The sequence below is a fragment of the Myxine glutinosa genome, chromosome 1 (genome assembly GCF_964187855.1).
Source record: "Myxine glutinosa chromosome 1, kmMyxGlut1.1, whole genome shotgun sequence".
Lineage (NCBI taxonomy): Eukaryota > Metazoa > Chordata > Myxini > Myxiniformes > Myxinidae > Myxine > Myxine glutinosa.
In genome coordinates this window covers 430283260-430307055 of record NC_136261.1, presented here as the reverse complement: position 1 = coordinate 430307055, position 23796 = coordinate 430283260, and the positions used below count along the sequence as shown (strand labels likewise).

The following is a 23796-nucleotide window of genomic DNA, read 5'->3' as shown; positions in this document are numbered from 1 at the left end:
TGATAATCATCAGCGATATTGATTTTTGTACGGCTGATGACCCCATGATGATCATTTCCATGGATGGGTTTCACAAACTACACTTGAGTCCCCCTGTGCTGTCTTTCCCTCGCGGTCCCCCTGTGCTGTCTTTCCCTCGCGGTCCCCCTGTACTGTCTTTCCCTCATGGTCCCCCTGTACTGTCTTTCCCTCGTGGTCCCCCTGTACTGTCTTTCCCTCGTGGTCCCCCTGTGCTGTCTTTCCCTCGTGGTCCCCCTGTGCTGTCTTTCCCTCGTGGTCCTGTTACGTGGTCCTCCCAGTGAATACCTGGTCTCGGTGACCCCCGGACCGTGAGAGGAACTCCGCCAGAAAGATCTATGATTTATACGCTTTCGTAACGCAATCAATATGAATTCCAGTCAATAAGAAACCCCACACCAAGGATCCGGTGTAATTAATAATATATTCCCCAATCTATCAACAACCATCAACAATCAATCACCAATATTATTAAGATGGGCATCTTATATATGTCCCCCCTTTCCCCACTCACAACCCCTCAATGGTCACTGTCCCTCACAATGTCTCTGGGCCCCTCCAGACCAAGGTGAAGGTCGGCTTCTCCGCACACGGGCGGTTGAACGAACCCCGGGCTGACGTGCTCCAAATGTGCATGTCGCGTACCGGGGACAGCGGCTGCAGCGCACACCTCCTTGCAAAAGCAAAGGGGGCAAAACCAAGCGCGGCTCGCAAAGTGCGCGAGGCCCAAGGTGCGACCCGTACACGTCCTTGTAGATGTTGAGGCGAACTGTGCCAGACGCTTGGTTCCGTGCACGAACCCACGGCAATGTGACGTGTAACCGGTAATTACCCCGCACAGGTAACTCCTCTCACCAGACGGGCTTTCAAACGCAGCGTTCCCCACGCTGCTCAATATCGACACCGCTCACGTCGGAGCTGGGTGAGGAAGAGGAAGATCGCCGCTTCTCCCGGACCTCGTGTCTTTTCTTCTTCCGTTTCCGGTCTCCTTTTCCCCAGAAGGGCTCCTGACCCTTTAATCACAACAATCTTTAATCGACTAAACATTAATAAGCAATGACCTGAATAGTAATTCACATAAATTCACATAAATCCGTAACACTTCCCCCCTTCAAGAAAGAAAGTTTGAACCCAGCGAAAACTTTCTTTGCCGGCCAACTTTGGCAAACAAACCAGATAACTCACCCCCCCCCCCCCCGCCAAATCATCCGTTCCCCCCGGGCACAATTATCACTTAAAAATAAAGCAACAAAATTTCACAAAACCCCTAGATTAATTCACTCTGGACCAAGCGTCAACCACTTCTAGTTTCTCTTGAATGACGGTTAAGAGGTGGTCACCAAAGCCCCAAAGTTAAACCTCTCGATAGCACTTTTTCAGGAGGCCCAGCTGAGTATTCCCTACATGGACGCCTTAAGGAATGTGGAGTTCACGGTTAGTCCGGGGAGGAAAGTTCATTACATGGACGCCTTTAAGAACGTAGAGTACACAGTTAGTCCATGCAGGAAAGTTCACTACCTGGACGCCTTTAAGAACGTGGCGTTCACGGTTAGTCCGTGTGGGAGCCCCGACTCGGTGGCTCCACCGTATATAGTGCTTCAACTTCTCCAGACTCCTAACAGTTACGGTGGAACCCCTTGTCCCAGCCGTTACCTGACTGGCGGTCTCCTTCTCGGCCAGTGCTCTGACATTCATTCTTTCGGGAGGTGCCGTAACTCTGGGAGCCTCCATAGTGATATCGGCTGCTGCCAACCCCAAAACTACCGCCAAGTTGTCCTCTTCTGTAGACCTCTCGACGCCTACGAAATGCCTTCCCTACTGTTATGGTCCGACCCTCCAAATTCTTACCATTCCAATTCTTCTCTGCCTCTCTGGCGTCTTTTGTGCTTGCAAACGTGCCAAAGCCGAACCCTCTTGACCATTGCGTTTCCCTGTCTTTTACCACCCGCACTTCCACCAGCGGCCCATATCTGTTGAAGACAGAGGTCAGAACTTCTTCCTCTGTGTTGAAGTTCAGTCCCCCGACAAATAACTTGGAACTTTTGTCGCCATCCCGAGCTGGGGTGGTGTTATTTCCCCTGCGGGGCTCTTTACCCACCCTCGGGTTACCATAAATTTGCCCCCCGGCCAAATCATTCCCGATAATCACAGATACTCCCTCTACAGGAAGCGTGGCTTGTAAACCGATGGTGACCGGTCCTGACACCAAATCAGATTCCAACTGGATGACATGAAGTGGGGCACTAACACAGCCACCGATCCCTTGTAACCGAACACTATCACCAGTTGCGGTACTCTTTGACAATGGCAAAATGCCTTTAAGCATTAAGGATTTATGGGGTCCTGTGTCCCTCAAAACCCTAACCGGTCTTGGGTTAGTCAAGTCTCCCTTGAGTGAGACCAACCCCTCATAAATAAATGGTTGGTAACTCTTCTGTGGGCGATTTCTTACGCTTGCCATCGCATTCGGAGTGGTAATAGTCAGACTCCGCTCTGGGTTTTCCCTTTTCATGAGGTAACAACTGGACATCAAGTGTCCAGGTTTCTTGCAAAAAGCGCAAGTAGGCCCGGAGGAAAAACTCGTGGTCTGCCTTGGGCCCCCCGAAAAATAAGTTTGTCTTGGGCCCGTAGCCCCCTGATTTCGAACAGTTAGGCTATCAGCGTTGTCCCCATAATCATCTCGATGCCGCCGCCATGTATTGTCATTCTCCGCACCTGCTGTTCCACAACTCCCCTGCGGAGATCTAGGCGAGGAGTTAGGTTCGTGGACCCCTATCCGGTGTGTTAAGGCATAATCATCTGCCATGGTGGCAGCGTCCCACAACTTCGGTACTTTCTTTTCCTGAAGGTACACTTTGATGTCCTCGTGGACACACTGTTGAAATTTCCCCACCAGGATCAAGTCACGCAATGCTTCGAAGTCATTCCCGACTCCTTTTGACTCACACCACCGATCAAACATGTTTTCTTTCACTCTGGCAAACTCCACATGGGTCTCACTCACCCTCTTCCTGGCATTCCTGAATTTTTGCCGGTAAGCTTCAGGAACCAACGCATAGGCTTTGAGGATATGCTTCTTCAATACCTCATAATCTGCACATTGGTCCATTGGTAGCGCCGAATAAATCTCTTGAGCTTTACCCACCAGCACACTTTGCACAAGTATGGTCCAGGCCTCCTCCGGCCAGTTTAACTGTCGAGCCACTTTCTCAAAGTGTGGAAAAAATTGAGTGACTTCCTTTTCACTGAAGGGTGGAACCAGCCTCATATGTCTGCCCACCTCCCAGGTGTTCTGGCTAGGTGTCGACCCCATCAGCAAGGGTGGTACCTCTCCCCGTTCTCTCATTAAATCCAGCTCCTTGAATTTAATTTCTTGCTGAAGCGCCAGATCCCGTTCCTTCAACTCCCTTTCGGCTTTTCTCTCCTCTGCTTCGAGTTCACTGGCAGCTCTCCTCTCCTCTGCTTTTCTCTGGTCTGGTCGCACGCAGTCAGTCATGGCTGTCGTCTACCGCCCTCCCAAACCACACCCATCATTCCTGTCTGACTTCTCCTACTTTCTGACCCAGCTATGTTCCCTCTCCCCCTCAATCCTCCTCCTTGGTGATTTCAATATCCACATGGACTCCACTGACTCCACAATAACCACTGACTTCACTGATTTACTCACCTGCTTTAACCTCACTCAACATGTCGACTTTCCTACCCATATCCGTGGTCACATTTTGGACCTTGTCTGCTCCACTGGATTAAATTTGCACCATCTCTATGGCTCTGACCTCACCCTCTCTGACCACTTAGCCATCACTCTGACCATCAACATCCCCGCCCCAACACCAAGGCATTATCGCACAATCAACTTCCGTAAGATAAACGCTCTTTCACCTACCTCATTCTCATCCACCCTCTCTGAAAAAATGTCCACTTCTCCCTTCATTGACCTCCACACCCCTTCTGACCTCACTGACTACTACAACCACACTCTCTCCTCCTGCCTTGACCAGCTTGCGCCTGTAAAAACCAAAACAGTTTCTTTCACCCATTCTGCTCCCTGGTTTACCCCTGAACTCCACCTGATGAAAACTCGTGCTCGCCAACTTGAAAGACTCCGCAATAAAACGGGTCTCACAGTTCACTCCCAAGCCTACAAGGACCACCTACAACACTACAAAGATGCCCTCTCCCGCGCCCGCTCTGCCTACTACTCTCAAATTATCCACTCTGGCTCTGGAAACCCAAAAGCACTCTTCTCGACAATAAACAAACTCCTCCGCCCCCTGAACACCACCACCCAGTCATTCACAGTAGACAACTGCATCTCCTTCCTCTCTTTCTTCCAACGCAAAATTGACAACATCTACAACAGCTTGACCACCACCGCACCCGCTCCCCCTCCAACCACCTGCCCCCCCTTGTCCTGCCATCCCCTGTCTCGGTTCTCCCCAATCTCCCCTACTGACCTCTCTGAACTCCTCATAGGAATGAAAACTGCCACCTGCACTCTTGACCCCATCCCCTCCAGCTTTATCAAAGCCTCCCTCCCTGCTCTCTCTCCACTTATCATTGCAACAATAAACTCCTCCCTGTCTACAGGCATCGTCCCACCTTCCCTCAAAATTGCTGCTGTTACCCCCATTCTAAAAAAACCTGGTCTAAACCCTGACACCCTAAACAACTTCAGACCCATCTCCAACCTACCCTTTCTGTCAAAAGTTTTGGAACGCGCTGTAGCCACTCAACTCAAACATCATCTCTCTGCCAATAACCTGTATGAAACATTCCAATCCGGATTCCGGTCCAACCACATTACTGAAACTGCTCTCCTCAAAATCACCAACGACCTTCTCCTCTCCTCTGACGCTGGCAAACTCAACATTCTCGTCCTCCTCGACCTCAGCGCTGCCTTTGACACCATCGATCACACTATCCTCCTCACCCGACTTGAATCCACCTTTAACGTTACCGGCACTGCCCTCTCTTGGATTAAATCATACCTCTATGACAGATGCCAGTTCATCTCCATCAATAACTGCAAATCCCCCACTGCTCCCCTCCCCCAAGGTGTCCCCCAAGGTTCAGTTATTGGCCCCCTCCTCTTCATCCTTTACCTGTCCCCGCTCGGTCACTTAATCCGCTGTCATGGTCTCCAATTCCACTGCTTCGCCGATGACATCCAGCTTTTCATCTCCACCAAGTTCGTCTCCACCGACACCCACTCTATCCTGACAAACTGCATCACTGAAATAAAATCCTGGCTTCAAATCAACTTCCTCAAGCTTAACTGTGATAAATCTGAAATAATCATCATTGGCCCAAAAACGCTCACAAAATCCACCCATAACTTTGCCCTCAACATCGACGGTATCCCAGTATCCACCTCCCCTCACATCCGGAATCTTGGCGTCATCTTTGACCAAACCCTTTCCTTCGACAAATACACTAAACAGATCACAAAGTCAGCCTTCTTTCACCTGAAAAACATTGCCCGTCTCCGCTCATCCCTCTCCTCCACGGCTGCAGAAACCCTCATCCACGCCTTCATCACCTCCCGTCTGGACTACTGCAATAGCCTCCTCTATGGTTCACCCTCAAAAATCACCAATAAACTCCAATACATTCAGAACTCCGCTGCCCGTCTACTCACCCATTCCCGGACCCGTGACCACATCACCCCCGTCCTTTACAAGCTTCACTGGCTCCCCATCCCCCAGACAATCCAGTACAAAATCCTCCTCTTGACATACAAAGCCCTCCATAACCTGGCCCCATCCTACCTGGCTGACCTCCTCTCCAGACACACTCCCACCCGCAACCTCCGCTCTGCTGGTACAAACCTCCTGACCCCCTCCATCCGGACCAAATTCAGATCCTGGGGGGACAGGGCCTTCTCCATCGCTGCGCCCACCCTCTGGAACTCACTACCTCACACCATCAGAGACTCCTCCTCACTCACCACATTCAAAACATCAGTAAAGACCCACCTGTTCAACACTGCATTCAACATTCAACCCACAGCATTTAACCCCTGACTATCTCTTCTCCTTCTCTCTCCTTTTGCTTTAAATATTTCCCTATTGATTCTTTTCTTTTTTGCAATTGTTGTTTTCATGTATTGTTATGCATTATGTTTGCCACTCTGTCAAAGCGCCTTTGGGCTTCTGGAAAAGCGCTATACAAAATAAATGAATTATTATTATTATTATTTTCTCCCTGCTAACCTTTCCTGGAGTTCTCGTTCCACTCTCCTTTCCTCTGCTTGTTTCTCTTCTCTCCTCTCTTTTGCTTTCCTTTCTTCTTCTGCTCTTTCCCTTTCTGCTTTCCTTTCTTCTTCTTTTAACCTTTCCTGGAGTTCTCGTTCCACTCTCCTTTCCTCTGCTTGTTTCTCTTCTCTCCTCTCTTCTGCTTTCCTTTCTTCTTCTGCTCTTTCCTTTTCTGCTTTCCTTTCTTCTTCTGCCCTTTCCTTTTCTGCTTTCCTTTCTTCTTCTGCCCTTTCCTTTTCTGCTTTCCTTTCTTCTTCTGCTCTTTCCTTTTCTGCTTTCCTTTCTTCTTCTTTGATCCGTTCCTGGCTCCGTAATTGCAACTCCAGTTTCCGGAGCTCAACGTCTTCTGGTTCTTCGGGTAGCCACTCCCAGGCTAACTCGTCCCATGTTCCTAATCCCACCATAGACTGTATCACCGTGGTCTGCAACTCTGCCTTCCTCAAATTAGTTCGGACCTCCAAGTTAAAATGTTTGGCCAATTTCAAGAGGTCCGATTTTAGTAATGCTCGGAACTGTGCCTCACTAGGGGTTACCGCAAAGTTCTGTGCCACAAACGCCATGGTGACTACTGGTAACACCTGTTAACCTTCACCCCAGAAATTTCCAATAAAGAAAAGCAACAGTATTACTATTATTGCTATTGTTTTTTTGTTTTTTGTTGTTGTTGTTGTTGTTTTGTCGACAGAGAAAAACAATTTTGGGAACGTTGGAAAAGTTCCCACTCTTGGGAATTCTTTCCCGGACTAAAATTTAGAAAATTTTAAAGATCCCGGACGTAGACCCAATTGCGAATCCGCAAATTGTAATTTGGACGAGCCCCCAATTTCTGTTACGTGGTCCTCCCGGTGACTAACTGGTCTCGGTGACCCCCGGATCGTGAGAGGAACTCCGCCAGAAAGATCTATGATTTATACGCTTTCGTAACGCAATCAATATGAATTCCAGTCAATAAGAAACCCCACACCAAGGATCCGGAGTAATCAATAATATATTCCCCAATCCATCAACAACCATCAACAATCAATCACCAATATTATTAAGATGGCCATCTTATATATGTCCCCCCTTTCCCCACTCACGACCCCTCAATGGTCACTGTCCCTCACAATGTCTCTGGGCCCCTCCAGACCAAGGTGAAGGTCAGCTTCTCCGCACACGGGCGGTTGAACGAACCCCAGGCTGACATGCTCCAAACGTGCACGTTGCGTACCGGGGACAGCGGCTGCAGCGCACACCTCCTTGCAAAAGCAAAGGGGGCAAAACCAAGCATGGCTCGCAAAGCACGCGAGGCCCAAGGTGCGCCCCGTACACGTCTTTGTAGACATTGAGGCGAAATGTGCCGGACGCTTGGTTCCGTGCACGAACCCATGGCAACGTGACGTGTAACCGGTAATTACCCCGCACAGGTAACTCCTCTCACCAGACGGGCTTTCAAACGCAGCGTTCCCCACGCTGCTCAATATCGACACCGCTCACGTCGGAGCTGGGCGAGGAAGAGGAAGATCGCCGCTTCTCCCGGACCTCGTGTCTTTTCTTCTTCCGTTTCCGGTCTCCTTTTCCCCTGAAGGGCTCCTGACCCTTTAATCACAACAACCTTTAATCGACTAAACATTAATAAGCAATGACCTGAATAGTAATTCACATAAATTCAAATAAATCCGTAACAGTCGCCCTGTGCTGTCTTTCCCTCGTGGTCCCCCTCTGCTGTCTTTCCCTCGTGGTCCCCCTGTGCTGTCTTTCCCTCGTGGTCCCCCTGTGCTGTCTTTCCCTCGTGGTCCCCCTGTGCTGTCTTTCCCTCGTGACCCCCTGTGCTGTCTTTCTCTCATGGTCCCCCTGTGCTGTCTTTCCCTTGTGGTCCCCTTGTGCTGTCTTTCCCTCATGGTCCCCCTGTGCTGTCTTTCCCTCGAGGTCCCCCTGTGCTCTCTCTCCCTCATGGTCCCCCTGTGCTGTCTTTCCCTCGTGGTCCCCCTGTGCTGTCTTTCCCTCGCGGTTGTCAGCTCTTTCACGAGCCTCAATTCAGTATACAAAAAAGAAAAAAAGAAAAAAAAAATGTGTACATTGAATGTATCTGTTCTTGTTTAACTATTTGGTTAAAAGATATAAACATCTTCATAAATATAAAAAAAGAAATTTTCACATCTTGTAGTTTTTGTTCATCTTTAATCACATCCACAGAAGTGCCGGTGGAGCATCTAGAGAAGGTGGAGCTGGATCAGAACAACTTGATAAATCTTTGTAAGTGAAGGAAAACTGCGACAACGTTTTTCTTCTTCACTCCATTTACAAATTATTTAAAATTCCATATTTCTTCCTTTTCATTCTTTCCTTTTTCTTCCATTTTATTTCCCTCTTTATAGAATGGCTTCGGGGTCACGACCAAAATAAATCTCTTGATAGATGTCGACATATAACATGGTTCTTGGAGGTATTATGAAGGTGATTTGTTATAGTGTTCAAGTTTATAATTACAGACTTGGCATTTAATATGGAATTTTTTTTTCTTGACTTGGGTTTACTTTCTGAACTCAGTATATCAATCTGGTGAGTTTCTTTTACACTTCGGTGATTTCTTTGTGAAAAGAACCATGTCACTGATTGTGTCACAGCAAGAATAGTCAGGGCCCTTAGGGATATTTTGGTTCAAATTCTTCCAAAAGCATCAAATTTGGCAAAGATGTTGCCCATGCCATACTCTTTCGATTTTTGACGGGCGCCAAGGGCGGTATGATCCGTGGACCATACCGGTCCATCCCGCCATGTCACCTGACCTATGATGTCATAATTAGGATATGCATCCAATCACATGGCGTACTATAAGTGGTCAAAGTTCAAAATGAATTGTTCGAAAAATGAAGGCAGGGAACCATTTTTAAGGTTTTCATATAATCCAATATGGCCGCCAGGTCACATGACCTATGATGTCATATTTATGACATGTATACAATCATGTCTACATGAACCCGGATCATGATCGCACAAAAATTAAACACAAGGATATGGCATACAGTTCATAAAACATCAAAATCTGTACCTTTGTAATTAGACTGATGAACTGCATATGCCTGAAAATTAGGAAATAGACATGTAAATATTTCCTCTAATTGTCAAAAATAAGGTCAGAGTTCGATTACCCAACCCAGAAACATAAAATGGTGAACCTCACGTAAATCTTGACAAAAAACTCAAAAACCGACATGTTTGACCCAAAAATGACCTTTAAGATGACCTTGAGGGTTGACCTTGACCTCGAATCATCAAAATAACATCATTATTGGAATCCTCGACCTCGAAAACCCCTGAAAAGTGGTATCACATACATGATTCCATCCCTTTTGGTTATTTAACTGATTTTCCTCTAATCCAGGTGGTGGCCATTTAGTATTTTGCCAATATGGGGCCCCCGGGGGGGGGGGCGCCCGTCTTGGCGCCCGTAAAAAATCGAAAGAGTATGGCATGGGCAACATCTGGGCCAAATTTGGTGCTTTTGGAAGAATTTGAACCAAACGGCCCCAAAATATCCCTAAGGGCCCTGACTAGAAGTCAATAACAGGATTATATCACAGGTGGCGTGACAAAATGTACGGACAAGTACATTTGACGATTGGCTTCACAATCGGGTATATAAGGGTTGTTGCATTCTGTATTAGTGGAAAACAACTGCTGCACATCTACAAAAGTTATTGCCGCTTCCTCTGGAGATGGTCCGTCAACTCGAAAATGCTGTTTGTCATGGAGTGGTGGCTTTACGAAATTCCAGCATGAAACAGCGTGCTATTGCTCAGCAGTATGGCATCACTCAAGGTCAGGTGTCAAAGATCCTGAAACGAAATGCTCAGAGGGGTGTCCCCGCAGAACCACAATGAGGGATGATCGCCAGCTGCTCCGGTTAGTCCGCAATGGCCGTACCAAGTCAGCTAATCGACTTAGGGATGAGGGGCAGCAACTGACAAATATGCCTGTATCCAGAAGGCGAGTCAACCAACGACTGGTTCAAGCAGGCTATCGTGCCAGGCGTCCCCTGAGAAAGCCACGCCTGACCAGACAACACCGCCAGCGCTGATTGCAGTGGGCCAGAGAGCACCGTCAATGGCAGCCAGGACACTGGAATCACGTGATCTTCAGTGACGAGTCTAGATTTCTGGTCTATCGTCAAGATAGCCATGTCTGAGTGTGCAGCCAAGTGCATGAAGCCTACAACGAAGATTGTATAGTGCCAAAAGTCCAAACTGGAGGTGGTGGGGTGACCGTTTGGGCTGCTTTTCATGCAGGGGGCAAAACTGACCTTGTTGTTCTGAATGGAAACCTGAACAAGTTCAAGTACATGGTCATTCTGGAAGAAACATTGCTTCCATTTGCTCGTGCAGCCTTTTGAGAAAACTTTGTCTTCCAAGATGACAATGCACGGCCTCATCGTGCTCGCATGATCCAACACTTTCTTGCTGACCGTGGTGTAGAGCATATGGAGTGGAAGGGCATGTCCCCGGATATGAATCCGATAGAGAACTTGTGGGCAGAATTAACGCGTCAAATCGACAACTTGGACCAGCAGCCTGCCTCTGTGCGTGAATTGCAGCAGGCTATTGACACTGCATGGCAAGCGATTCCTGTCCAAACCTTGGCAAATCTCGAGAACAGCATGCCTCAACGTTTACATGCTCTCCTGAATGCTCGTGGGGGTTACACGAAGTACTGAAATGTAGTTTTACTGTCCGTAATTCCAGTCGTAATTTCACTTTTGTTTTTGTTAAAAAAAATTTGGGCTAATATGCAAAATAGAGATATTTCTGGAAAAGGTACAGAAGTTTAACACAGTACTGTCCGTGAATTGAGTTCGATATCAGTTTACATCACTTCCAAGGATCAATTTATTTGTTTCGAAATGTCAAATGTGGTTTTCATTTCTTTTAAAGGTCACATTAACAAAATCTAGAATAATTTCAACATAATTCCAATGAACTTTTAGTTCCAAGTCATCTTGAAAAGTAAGTTCACCCCCACAAAAAAAAATTCCATATTAAATGGTCTTTAATTCCAAGTCTTTAATTCAACTTGAATAAAGGGTTAAAGGTTTATATATAAATTGATTCAGGGTTTTACCGCCGTTTTCCCCAGTGTCTATTACATCACCCCATCTAACACGTTACATTAGTTCTTCATGCCTGTTGTTTATGTGATTTGTAACCCATTTCCTCCATTATTGATCCCTCTGCTCTCTTCGATCTCCGACCATGTCTAATATATCGAGCATGAATCCCTTCTTCCAGTAACTCCTTCTAATCAAACTCCCAAAATCTCGACTTAACACAAATATCTGATATTTTATCCGATTTGTGGAACTGCTTTCTGGAGACGATTCAATCCAAATTTTCCTTCCAGGAACTGTAAATTAACCATCACTACCTGTAAATATTTCTGCCCTTGTGAACCCTACCTCTCTCAAGCCCCGTGGTTTCAGATATTTCCTCCCCTCCCATCTTTAGTTTTCTCCTGTTCATTGGTTAACTTGCTTGTTGAATCTACCTGTTGTGTTCACCTGTTTACCCCCACTGAAACCATGTTTGCTTTTTGTCCTCTGTAACCTCACTCATCCTGAGAAAAATATTATCATTTGTTCCTTTTATATAATTTTTAAAGGTGGATGGAGGTTATGTTTTCACCGCTGTCTGTCTGTCTGTCTGTCCGTTTTTAAACAAAATATCTCAATAAAGTTGTGGACGGATTCGGACGAAATTTGGCAGAGATGTATCGTATGTGACAGCGACGAAATGATTACATTTTGGGGAAGATCTGGATTCGGATCCGGCTCGTATAATTTATTAAGTGATTCTTCACCATTGGGAGATAGGACCAAAAACGACACACAGCAGGATATCTCAAAAAGTTGTGGACGGATTTGGACGAAACCTGGTGGACTGGTTGTGTGTCTGACAAGGACAAACATATTCGATGTTGGTGAAGATCTGAATCTGAATTCGGATATGAGAATTATTTAATTTTTCAGTGATTCTTCACCATTGAGTGATATGGCTAAATCCAACATATAGCAGGATATCTCTAAACTTTATTTTTTAATGATGATGATGACCTGTTAGTGTTTCCATCTGAGCTCCTCGGACAAGCTGCACAGAATCCAGGTTCACATGTTATAAACTATGTCTTTGTCCATCAATCTCCTTATAATTCATAAATCCAGGATCAAATGTTATACACCATGTCTTTGTCCATTGTCCATCAATTTCTTTGTAATTTATGTTGATGTACACAATCTACTAAAGCATTTGCCCATTTGTCCTGTACTGTTAGACAGTGTATCGTGTTCTGTGCATGGATAACACTTGCATACCTATGATTCCATATGGAAGAAAGTTTATTTTCTCTGAATCTGTCACGTTTGTTGGGTAAGGTGTTAATTGTGAAAGTTGATGAGAGTGGAAAGATAACAAGCATTCTTGGGGGAAAATGTCAGGGGTAAAGAAAAGACCCCTCTATATGGTATGTGCCATGTGGCAAACTATAGAAAAGAAGGGACATTAAAAAAAAAATCTCGTGTGCATGCTGGACTACCCTTGTGTTCTTAGGAGGAACCAAGTAATGATCTAGAAAAGTTCATATAAAGGGGCGCCCTACATCTGGCGAATAAAATACATTTACTTCTTCATGCAGCTGTATGAATCAAATTGGCGCTGCATTATATGTCAAGATACATATTATTATATATCAATATTCACATTACTTTGAATTTCCCCCAAGCAACGCCAGGTACTTCAGCTTGTGTTTTATATTTTGAACACAAGAACACAAATCCCCTTGTTGTCACTTCCAAAAACCTCCAGTTTGGCAGTATTTGGGCAAACGCAAATTTCCTGTATATTGACCGATCAAATTTGCCGCTCACACTTTCAGCATTGATCACGGCGAGGTCACGCGATCACGGCGAGGTCACGTCTTTTCGAAGCTGTTCCATGCGCTCACGCTTTCGAAGCTAAGTGATTTTTCACATTTGTGTTTTTGTCGTATCTTTATCTTTCTTTCGGTGCATGTACCTATTGGGGTGACTTTAATACGTTTCTCGGTGTTGGTTTTTCATACCTGTGTACAGAATCGTCGGTTTTTTCGTATCGTGTATTCTGAGGCCCAGTGTAGTACGAGTCGGCTACCGTGTCCTCAGACCTTGGCTTGAGGCTTTTGTTTTTTTGTCTCAGCAGTTCTTCGATCACGCTGCATCTACTTTCGGTCTCTGTTTTTCACGGTCTTTTCACCCATACTCCCTTGTTTTAAAATCTCAAAAAAAAAACAAATTTTTTTTTTCCTTCCCTGTTCTTATCCGCTTGTGCGTTCTTATTTGTTCTTTCGTTCTTCGTTCTTTTGCTCTTTCGTTCTTCGTTATTTGTTCTTTCATTCTTCGACTACGTTGTTCGAGATCACGTGATCAAGTTGTTAATATATGTTTCATCTGTCCCCTGAAGAACTTTATTATTATGTCATATTCTATAACACTTTTTTCTACTTCTTCTATAAATTTCTATAAATGTACGTTTCCCCCCCCCCACCCCCTTCCCACGCCTCCTCCCCCCAACCCAAGCCCTCTCCCTCCCACACTTCTCCCTGCTCTCAAATGTTGTGTTTGTGTGCTGCCCCTTCTCTCCCCATCTTGTCTTCCGCTCCCTCTTTTTATATATTTTGTTTGTCTCGTTGATTTGTTTGTGAAATAAATGTTAGCTCTTTCACGAGCCTCGATTCAGTATACAAAAAAAAAAAAAAAAAAAAAAAAAAGGATGCTTTCGACTTGCTCACCAATTCTATTCATTCAAAAAAAAAATTCCATCTCTTACAGTGCATCTTTCATTCATTCCCTAAACTCTCCAGAACTCCACCCACCCTTCAGCGTCCTCAAACGTATTTTTGACTCGAATGTCTCAAGAAACTCATTTTGCAATAAATGTTCGTTTCCCATTAATTGTACACTTTTCAAAATCCAATCACACCCCTCCCCTCCAAATCTTCCCCATCACGCATCTCAGTCAAATCTTCCCCCTTGCCCCTCCCCCCCAAATCTTCCCAAACACCCATCCCTTTCAAATCTCCCCCCCTGCCCCTTCCCTCCTAAACTCCCCCTACACCCCTCCCCTCCGAGACTCTCCCTCACTCCTCCCCTCCTAGACTCCCCTCTCACCCCTCCTCCTCAAAGCGTCCTCCCCGCTTCTTCCCCCTTCCAACTTTCACCTTCATCTTCCTCAACCTTCTACCTCACTCTTCCCCCTCCTCAAATAACACCTCACTGCACCTCACCCAAACACCATCAAACCTTTTGTCCGCCCCATTCTTCCCTTTCTCCAAGCTATTCTGTAATCTCTGACACACCTGCAACAGCTCTCCCTACCTCTTCCTCCTCTTCCACATCCTGCCCTACCGCCCCCCCCCCCCCCTGTTCTGTATCCGATGCTCCCCCTTCCTCTTCCTTAAAAGTATGGACCTCAAACATCCGGGGCCTTCGCTCAAACTTAACTGATCTCTCCATACAGGTTGCTTCTGACAAACCAGACGTGATCTGCTTAACAGAAACCTTCCTCCTTCATGATGTCTCTGATTCCTTGGTATCTCTCCCAGGTTACTCCCTCCTCCGGTATGATAGACCTGAGCCTCGTCCTGGAGGTGGGGTTGCTATCTTTATAAAAAACTCTCTTCCTCACTCGCCCTGCACTGCCCTCTCTCCACCTCACCCCCAGGAATACCTTTGGCTACAGCTTCCCCTTCGCTCCCACCTTTTGTTCATATGCGTGTTGTACCGTCCACCAAACAGTGATGACTCCATCTACATCTCGCTGTGTGATAATATGGACCAACTTCTATCTACCCATCCCAACTCTCTCTTCCTCATATGTGGTGATTTCAACTGTCACCATGCCAGTTGGCTGGGGGTGGGTACCTCTCTCACCAGCCATGGCTCTTCAGCAAAGGACTTCTGTGACTCACTGGGACTGACACAATCTGTCAATTTCCCAACCCGGATCTCAGTCAACGGAGAATCTTCTCTTCTGGACTTGGTTATGACTAACTTCCCTGAAAATGTCTGCTGCTCTTCTTCAGCTCCAATCGGCTCTTCTCATCATGTGCTTGTTAAAGTGGACATCTCTCTGACCATTTTCAGAGAGCCTCCTCAGCGTCGACGAGTCTGGCATTTCACTCAGGCCAACTGGCACGGTCTTCAAGCAGCCATCAATCATCTGGACTGGTCTCCCATCTCTACTGCCTCTGACATCAACTCATCCTGGGAATTCTTCCAAAGTAAATTGCTCTCTCTCATGCACAGATTTATCCCTTCTCGTCTTCAGTTGTCATAACCTTCCTCCCGTCCATGGTACACGGAATCTTGTGGTGAGGCTATTGCCCAGAAACAACTTGCTTTCGTCTCCTGGAAAGCAAATCCAATGGAAGGAAATCTCATTTCCTTTCACAAAGCCCGAAACAAGTGTGTGTCCACCCTCAGGAGAGACAGGAAACAATATCTCTCCGTCCTCAGGACCGAACTCTCTTATCTGTCTCCCTCTTCCAAATCCTGGTGGTGTCTGGTGAAATCTGTTTCTGGTGTTTGTTCCCCCTCCATCCCCTCCCTCACCTTAAATGGCCACACGGCTGTCTCCGAACGTGAAAAAGCTGAATGCCTCAACTCTGTGTTTGCCTCTAAATCTTGTGTCCCAAACCCATCCCTCTCTGTACCCACCGTACCCAGTCGTACCCAGCTGCTCCTGGACTCTGTGTCCTTTCCTCCTGACAAGGTGGAAAAGTTTCTGTCAACCCTCGACTCTGATTCTGCAACTGGACCTGACGGCATCAGCCCACGGGTCCTAAAATCATGTTCTTCCGCTCTTTCACACCCCCTCTCTGTTCTCTTCACCCTCTCTTTTGCTCAAGGTCATCTTCCATCTGCTTGGAAATCTGCCAACATCACCGCTTTGCACAAAAAAGGTGCAAAAACAGATCCCAGCAACTACAGACCAATCAGCCTTCCCCCAATTATCAGCAAAGTCATGGAATCCATCATTGCTTCAGATATGAAATCTTTCCTCTTCTCCAATGGCTTGATCTCTGATCATCAATTTGGTTTCAGACCTGGACACTCCACTCTGGACATGCTGCTTCTGCTTTCTCAACAATGGATGGAGGTCCTCAATGCCAAACAGGAAATTAGAGCAGTCTCCCTTGACATATCACGTGCCTTCGATATGGTCTGGCACCCCGCTCTGCTCACCAAACTCTCCTCTTTTGGTATCCATGGAAATCTCCATGCATGGCTGGCGGACGTCCTCTCTAGTCATAGTCAACGTGTGGCCCTGAATGGGTTTCTCTCAGCTCCTCTTCCTGTTCAGGCTGGAGTTCCCCAAGGCAGTGTTCTCGGCCCTGTGCTTTTTCTGGTCTTCATCAATGATCTCTCTGACTCTCTTGAAAATCCTCTCTATCTCTTTGCTGACGACTCGACTCTCTGTCGCTCCATTCTTCATCCCTCAGATCGGCAGTCTGCAGCCTTCTCACTCTCTGCAGACCTTGACAAAATCACAGACTGGGCAAACAAGTGGAACATGTCTTTCAATCCTGACAAATCTCACACTCTTACGATGTCTCTCCGAAAAGACCGACTGGACAACCCTCCCATCCACTTTCTGAATAATCCTCTCCAAGAAGTTCTGTCACTCAAGCCTTTGGGTCTCACTATCTGCCATGATCTTTCCTGGAAAAACCACATTTCAAATCTGGCCTCCAAAGCCAGTCGCCGACTGGGCATCCTCCATCGTGCGAAGTCCTTCCTTGGCACACCTGAGCTCCTCACCACATACAAGGCTTTCATCCGCAGCTCAATGGAATACTGCTCTCCCCTCTGGGCTGGTGCTCCTGCCTCACACCTAGCTCGCCTTCACGCTGTTTTAACCAAAGCATTCAGAATCAATGGAATCTCCCGCGATGAAGCTAACTCCAAGGGCCTCTCACTCACTCACCACAGGCAGGTTGGTGGTCTTTCCATCTTCTACTGACTCCTCTCTGGCCTTGCCCCCCCCCCCCCAGCTCTCTCTGGGCTCTGTCCCGCAAATATTCCTACAGGTCGCACAAGATCTGCCTGCAACCCTCTTTTGGTTAAACTGCCAAAATCAAGACTCTCTGATCACCTTCACTCCTTCATTCCTCTTTTCTCCCGCCTCTGGAACAAACTCCCTCACTCTCTTCAATCCCACTCCACCCTCCAAGTCTTTAAAACAGCTGGTCACCACCATCTCTTATCTTCCCCCATCCAAAACCTTGATCTTTTCTACCCCCGCTAATTTCACCCCAATTCCACTTTTTGAAATACCAACTTCTGTCCTGGAAGTCCTTGGTGTCCTTGTGCTTTATACTTCTCCCTCCCCCCCCCCACCCCTTCCCATGCCTCCTCCCCCCGGGCCCTCTCCCTTCCACAGTCTCCCTGCTCTCGGATGTTGTGTGTGTGTGCTTCCCCTTTTCTCCCCATCTTGTCTTCCGCTCCCTCTTTTTGTGTATTCTGTTTGTCTGGTCGATTTGTTTGTGAAGTTAATGTTAGCTCTTTCACGAGCCTCGATTCAGTATACAAAAAAAAAAAAAAAAAAATTGGGAAAATATCGACATTCAGACAAATATGGATTGTGCTCAGAAACGCAAACCAAGAGTTGAAAAGACCCTTCCATGTCCTTTTTCTCAAGAATGGAATGTGGATGTGGAATGTGAATTGAATGTGGAATGGGAATGTGGAATGTGGAATGTGGAAAGAAGGGAATGTGGAATAAATAGAAAGAGCAGTTGAAGAAGAAGGTGAGCAGAGATCATGGATGGACATGGAGAGAAGAAGGTGAGCAGAAATCACAGATGGACATGGAGAGAAGAAGCAATACGACCAGGTGGAACAGGATAAATTAGCAGAACAGAATATTCATGGATGTTCGAGACTTCGAGTGCATCAATGAACACTGTAGATCTCGACAATTTAGAAATGAATAGTCTACAGTGACGAGGATGGGAGAGAACGAAGATATGGTGAGAAAGGATTGAACTAAACAAGCTAAACTCAAATGAGAATCAATGAGGATTAAAGAAGCTTATTCAAGTTTTTGTCCAATTAATAACACAAATGAACTTCAGAATGACCTCCCCCCTTAGTCAGCCCAAAACTGTTCATTTATAGACCAGAAATAGGGAAGGAAATCAAGGGAGGAAAATAATCAAGTTCACGAGAAAATACTGAGTAACCCGAATAAGAAACTTCTTGTTCAACCCGTGTGTCCTTCCCTCACACCTATTCTTTCCCTAACCCTCATTCTTTCCCTACCCCTCATCCTTTTCCTACCCCTCATCCTTTCCATACCCCTCATTCTTTCCCTACCCCTCATTCTTTCCCTAACCCTCATTCTTTCCCTAAACCTCATCCTTTCCCTCATCCTCATTCTTTCACTCATCCTCATTTCTCAAAGTCTCCCTCGTTTTTGTCTTGGTTTTATTATTTATTAAATATTGAAGGAACTGCGCTCCAACGCGAGTCGAAAGAATTGACGCGACCAAAGACGGAATTCGTCCGAGTTGCTTTATTGAAACAAAACAGCTCAGGTATTCTGACAAGCCCGTTTTTCGGGCAACAATATATATACACATTTATGTCGGGAAGTTTGCCCGGCAAAAGCTATACCGGGCATGCCCGGGTATCAAGGGCGAGCCTTGGAAAGGCGAGTCTGGACCTGCCCGGGCGTGTTTGGCTGCGGCCTGGCAAGTCGAGGCTGGGCGTGCCCGGGCGCTCTGGGCGAGCACTGGAAAGGCGATAGCGGGCATGCCCGGACGCTCTGGGCGAGCCCTGGAAAGGCGATAGCGGGCATGCCCGGACGCTCTGGGCGTGCCCTGGAAAGGCGATAGCGGGCATGCCCGGACGCTCTGGGCGAGCCCTGGAAAGGCGATAGCGGGCATGCCCGGACGCTCTGGGCGAGCCCTGGAAAGGCGAGAGCGGGCATGCCCGGGAAAGACGAGACCGGGCGTGCCCGGGAGGTTCGGGCGTGCCCGGGAACAGTGAGTCCGGGCATGCCCGGGAGAGGCGCGTCTGGCCGTGTTCTGGCCGGTGCAAGGCGATTATGTACATCCAGCGGTAACCGCTACACACGCCCCTCCAGAATCGACCTGCACCGGCAGGGTCAATTTAAGGGGGGTCCGGATGACCCGGCCGAAGCGACCCCTGGAGGGTCGTGGGGAGGGGTCTGATGTGGTGGTGGGTGGTCGAGCGGGGGGAACTGTGGACGGGGGGCGGCCTCGCCGCGGAGGAAGGGCCAACCGTGGTGGTCGGTCGACGTCCATGTGCGCCGGTTTGAGGCGGTCCACAGAAATCCGGTCCGGCCGGCCGCCGAAGTCGACGATGAAAGACTTGTCGCCCCGTCGCAGGACCCGGAAGGGCCCGTCGTACGGCGGCCGGAGTGGCCCCCGGTGCGCGTCATGACGCACAAAGACGTACTCCGCTGTGCGAAGCGCCGGGTGGACGTAGGACTGGGGGCCACCGTGGCGAGACGTCGGCACGGGGGCAAATCGTCGGGCGGCCTCCTGGAGGTCCGAGCGTTGGCGAGCGGCGGACCAGGGACTGGTAGCGTCAGGCACGAATTCGCCCGGGACGCGGAGTGGCTGGCCGTAGACGAGCTCGGCGGCGGACGCCTGGAGGTCTTCCTTGGGGGCCGTGCGAAGGCCCAAAAGGACCCACGGCAGCCGGTCGGCCCAACCGTCGTCCTGAAGGCCGGCCATGAGTGCGGCCTTCATGGAGCGGTGAAACCGCTCGCACAACCCATTGGCTTGGGGGTGGTAGGCCGTGGTGCGGTGCAGCGTGACCCCCAACGAACGGGCGACCGCGCCCCAAAGCTCAGACGTGAACTGTGGGCCGCGGTTGGACGAGATGTCCGCTGGTGCGCCGAAGCGTGCGACCCAGGTGGCGATGAACGCCTGCGCCACGTCGGCGGTGGTGGTTGAGGTGAGGGGCACGGCCTCCGGCCACCTGGTGGTCCTGTCCACCATGGTGAGCAGGTGGGTGAACCCCCGCGAGGGGGGCAGGGGACCCACCAGGTCCACGTGGACGTGGTCGAAACGCCGTTCAGGCACGGCGAAAGGTGCCAGCGGGGCCTGGGTGTGGCGGTGGACCTTGGCTCGCTGGCAGGCCGTGCAGGCATTGGCCCAGTCGCGGATGTTTCGTCGAAGGCCGTGCCAGATGAAACGCGCCGACACCAGCTTCTGAGAAGCTTTCCGGCCCGGGTAAGAAAGGCCGTGGATGGAGGCGAAGATGCGGCGCTGCCAGGAAACGGGCACGATGGGGCGAGGCTGGCCCTGGGAGACGTCGCAGAGCAGGACGGTGCCCGCGAAGGGGATGTTGGCCAGGCGGAGGCCCGTGTCCGCCACGCGGAGTGCCTGCACCGAGGCGTCGGTGGTCTGGTCGGCCGCCATGAGCGTGAAGTCCACGCCGAGGTGGACCGCGTTCGCGCTGGCCCGCGAAAGGCAGTCGGCCACGGCGTTGTCTTTGCCGGCGACGTGCTGGATGTCCGTGGTGAACTCCGACACGGCGGAGAGGTGGCGCTGCTGGCGGGCCGACCACGGCTCCGTGACCTTAGCCATTGCGTAGACCAACGGCTTGTGGTCGACGAAAGCCGTGAACGGGCGGCCCTCCAGGAGGTGTCGGAAATGGCGAACGGCCAGGAATAGCCCGAGCAGCTCGCGGTCGAACGTGCTGTAGTTTAACTCGTTCGGCCGGAGTTGCCGGCTGAAAAAAGCGAGTGGCTGCCAAACCCCGTCCACCCATTGCTCATGGACGGCGCCCACCGCGTAGTTGGAGGCGTCCGTAGTGAGGGCGATGGGCGCGTTGAGCACCGGGTGAGCCAGCAGTGTTGTGTCGGCGAGGGCCCGTTTGGCACTGGCGAAGGCCGCGTCCATGGCCGCGGACCAAACAATGTCATGCTTGGCCGGCTTGCCCCGGAGGGCCTCGTAAAGGGGCCGCATGAGCTGAGCAGCGCGGGGCACGAATCGGTGATAAAAATTCACCATGCCGAGGAACTCTTGGAGGGCCTTGATGGAACGGGGACGCGGGAATGTGGTGATGGCCTCGACCTTGGTCGGCAGCGGCACGGCCCCGGTCTTGGTGATGCGGTGGCCCAAAAAGTCAACGGTCGTCGCGCCGAAGTGGCATTTGACCGGGTTGACAATTAAGCCGTGCTCGCTGAGGCGACCGAACAGTGTTCGGAGGTGGAGGAGGTGCTCGGCGCGGGACGTGCTGGCGACGAGGATGTCGTCCAGATAGACGAAAAGAAACGGCAGGTCGCGCAGCACGCCGTCCATCAAGCGCTGGAACGCCTGGGCCGCGTTCTTGAGGCCAAACGGCATCCGCAAAAATTCGAACAGGCCGAACGGCGTGATGACGGCCGTCTTCGGGACGTCGGCCGCCCGGACAGGTACCTGGTGGTAGCCCCGTATCAGGTCAATTTTCGAAAAGATGACCCGTCCCGCCAAACGGGCGGAAAAGTCCTGAATATGCGGGATCGGGTACCTGTCGGGGGTTGTAGCGTCATTGAGACGGCGGTAGTCGCCACACGGGTGCCATCCACCCCCCGGCTTTGGCACGATGTGCAGTGGCGAGGCCCACGCGCTATCGGAGCGCCGCACGATGCCGAGGTGCTCCAACGCGTCGAATTCGGCCTTTGCCACGGCGAGCTTGGCTGGGTCGAGGCGGCGGGCCCTGGCGTAGACCGGCGGGCCCGTAGTGGGTATGTGGTGCTCGATCCCGTGCCGCACCGCGACGGCCGAAAACGTCGGCCGCGTGAGGGCCGGGAATTCCACGAGCAGGCGAGCGAACTCGTTCGTTGCCGGGAGGGCGCACGCCAGTTCGGTCGGCGCGGAGCTGCTCATTGTGCACGCCAGGGAGCTGAAGGTCTCGGCGTGGACAAGGCGACGTCGTTTGACGTCGACCAGCAGCCCGTGCGCGCAGAGGAAGTCGGCGCCCAGCAAAGCCACGGGGACGCTGGCGGTAACGAAAGTCCATTCAAAGCGCTGGCTGCCGAAGCAGAGGGTGACGACGCGTGGGCCGAAAGTGCGTATGGCCGAGCCATTAGCAGCGACCAAAGAGAGGCCGCAAACTGCGTCCAGCCTGTCCTGCTCGGAGGCAGGTATGACGCTCAGTTGGGCGCCGGTGTCGCACAGGAAACGCCGTCCAGACGCTTTGTCCCGAATAAACAGCAAGTTGCCCGAGTGGCCGGCGCTCATGGCTGGGAATGAACGCCGGCCCGGCCGTTTCCCGACCTGCCGAAAGTGCACGGGGGCCGGCACGTCCGAGCCTTGTGTCCGAACCTGGCGTGGTAATAACACCACGCCCGGTCAGGTGGAGGCCCCGGCCGTCGTGTCGGAAGCGGGCGGTGCGGCGTGGCGGCCGCCAGTTTGCTCCGGCAGTTCGGCCTCCAACCGCGCAGGGCGCTCGGGCGTCGTGGGCGTCGCCTCGGACGGCGGCGGGCTCCAGGTAACCGCGCCGATGTGCTGGCCCGCCGAGGAGATCTTATCGGCTTCCCAGGCCAGGGCGCGGGAATCCGTGATCAACGTGCCAGCCAGGGCGAGGTGTACCGGGTTAGGCAGCTGACGGAGGAACAGCTCCCGGAACAGGAATGCCGGAGAGTGCTCGCCGAGCAACGAGAGCATATAGTCCATGCGCTCGGACGGGCGCGTGTCGCCGAGCTCGGGCAGCTCAAGCAGGCGCCGTGCGCGTGCTGCCGGTGAGAGGGCGAAAGCGCCGAGGAGGAGCGTCTTCAGCGCGTCGTATTTGTCAGCAGCCGGCGGGTGCTGGAGGAGGCTCAAGGCGCGGGCCGCGGTGGTGGAACCGAGCGCCGCCACAACATGGTGGAAGCGGGTGTCGTCCGCGGTGATGCCTCGCAGGGCGAACTGGGAGTCCGCCTGGGCAAACCAAACAGCCGCGTGAGTCTCCCAGAAGGTAGGCAGTTTAAGCGTCACTGCTGTATCCATGTCGGTAGGTCACCAATGAAGGAACTGCGCTCCAACGCGAGTCGAAAGAATTGACGCGACCAAAGACGGAATTCGTCCGAGTTGCTTTATTGAAACAAAACAGCTCAGGTATTCTGACAAGCCCGTTTTTCGGGCAACAATATATATACACATTTATGTCGGGAAGTTTGCCCGGCAAAAGCTATACCGGGCATGCCCGGGTATCAAGGGCGAGCCTTGGAAAGGCGAGTCTGGACCTGCCCGGGCGTGTTTGGCTGCGGCCTGGCAAGTCGAGGCTGGGCGTGCCCGGGCGCTCTGGGCGAGCACTGGAAAGGCGATAGCGGGCATGCCCGGACGCTCTGGGCGAGCCCTGGAAAGGCGATAGCGGGCATGCCCGGACGCTCTGGGCGTGCCCTGGAAAGGCGATAGCGGGCATGCCCGGACGCTCTGGGCAAGCCCTGGAAAGGCGATAGCGGGCATGCCCGGACGCTCTGGGCGAGCCCTGGAAAGGCGAGAGCGGGCATGCCCG

The 23796-nt window shown here is 50.5% G+C and overlaps 1 pseudogene across 1 annotated transcript in view; it reads right to left on the bottom strand.

Moving 5' to 3' along the window:
* Positions 1–23796, bottom strand: part of LOC144894362 (zinc finger protein RFP-like) — a 46830-nt pseudogene that overhangs the window by 9168 nt on the left and 13866 nt on the right. Inside the window, exon 4 of the transcript XR_013625056.1 lies at positions 874–919. The product of XR_013625056.1 is annotated as a zinc finger protein RFP-like (transcript). The remainder of the gene's footprint in view (positions 1–873; positions 920–23796) is intronic.